This window comes from Pteropus alecto, unplaced genomic scaffold, assembly GCF_000325575.1.
Source record: "Pteropus alecto unplaced genomic scaffold, ASM32557v1 scaffold50, whole genome shotgun sequence".
Taxonomy (NCBI): Eukaryota; Metazoa; Chordata; class Mammalia; order Chiroptera; family Pteropodidae; genus Pteropus; species Pteropus alecto.
In genome coordinates, this window is record NW_006431918.1 from 12,181,059 (window position 1) to 12,183,030 (window position 1,972).

A 1,972-nucleotide genomic window follows, 5' to 3' on the forward strand; every position below is an offset into this window, starting at 1 on the left:
TCTTCTAGGTTCTTTGAGTCATCTTTGTTTATGTGGTAGATGGTTAAAGAGAGAAAGGAAAGAATCATATATGGGATATATTCACGGGGAAGGTCTGAAGGAGGAACATAACACTTCCACCTTCATTTTATTGACCGGAACATGGAAAAGAAAACTGGAGAATGCAGTCTAGCTGTGTGCCCTGAAAAAAAAAAAAAAGGAGAACACGATTGGAGGGGTTAATGGGCAATGCCGCAGGCAAAAACGTTTCATGCCACTCTGTATCTTTCTCAGTACCTAGCGCAATACCTGGCTTAATATAAATACTTCATAAATATTTGTGGGATAAATGAATGAAAGACTCAGGGATGCTGCAGTACCTGATTTAGGATAAGATCTGAGAATTATGCATGAAGGAACATTTGTCTCATCCAGGCTCATCTTCTCCTAAATCTCTGAAGAACTGATTTTGATAGAGCACTTAACCAACTTAAAAACCAAGGCGAGAAACGGAGGCCGATGTTTCACTGTGGCTCACTTCCTGATGCTGATGATAACATGATAGCTTTTTCTTCTCCTGAAATTTGTTAGAATATCAAATTTAAAAGAAAAAATTGAAAGTATATTTAAAGTTAAGTCTCTGATTCCCCAAGTCTTTATGTATGTGTATACACACATATATATGTACCATTCGTATAAGTTACCAATTAGCAAACAAACTTAAGCACTTTTATGTGAAATATGTAACAACTAATATAATTAGAAAATGTTATACAATATGAGTTTTCGCTGCTGTAATGCAGAAGCTCCGGGCCAGGAACCTGCAGCTGGGATATTTTTTGGATATTCCGAAAAAAGCACCAGGAGGACCAGAGGAACGAGACATGCCATTTATTACTCACGATGCAGGAAAGCTCCGATGGCTGTCAGTCGGAGCTGCAAAAACCTCACCTGGCCAAGAGTGAGCAACGTTTTACACACACAGAGGGAGGGGTTGTCTCACTGGGGAAGCAGCCGATGGGAGCAAGATGTGCTGCTTGGTTACAGGAGCAGATAACATCGAAGGGAGCAGGCGCTTCGGAAAGCCCTTTGCGTACTGCATTCCTTGGCTGCTGGCCGGGCAGACATCAGTCTTATGAGTACGTGGAGGGGCTGTGTTCTGAGTTAACCCACAACTGTGTGATACCGTATAATCACATCAAATTGAAAAATCAAAGACTTGGGTTCTAGTCTTCATTCTGCTATTAATCATTTCAATTTATCTGGCTTTAATGCCTTCAGTTCCCCACCAGCTGTGAAAGTCTAGAATTCTTTAATTCTCTATCATAACATATATATTAGAGTTATCCTTTATTTTTCTCTACCTACTAGTCAAATCAAATAAATATAGGTCAAGCTTCTTTAACCAAACTTCAAGGAATGTCCCTTTTTTGTTTTATTTTAGCCGAGAACTGAGAACGTGAGTAAACAGACTGTAAGATGTAATCTCTGAATACCGAGCATTCAGGTAGACAAGATTAATGGGTCCCAGGCAGCATTTAACAGATAATTAGGGCAGCCCTCAGTCATGGGGTAAGAAATGAGGGGATAATGGGTAGCCTTCCTTTGTCCCCCAATATCATCTTCAATGTTTCCCAATTATGATTCATCGATTTATTTCAAGGTGTGATATTTACAAAATTCTATTTCAAAGTACATAGAAGCAGGTTTGAATTAATCCTTATCACCCTGGCCCGACAGTATTTTTAGATTATCAAGTCACTAGCAGGGGCTTCAGAGAAAGGGATGGCAAGGAGAAAGGCTGAAGTAAGGAGGAGCGATGGGAATCTGCCTCAGAAGTCAGAGTCCCGAAGGGCCATCGAAGAACAGAAGGAAGATACTGGGCACCAAAGCAGTGGTGCCAGGACGCCCATGCTCCTGGCCATGCCAACCTTCAGGGGAAATTAAACAGTAAGGACCACTGTGTCAAGCAGAAGGACCACACAAACCACAG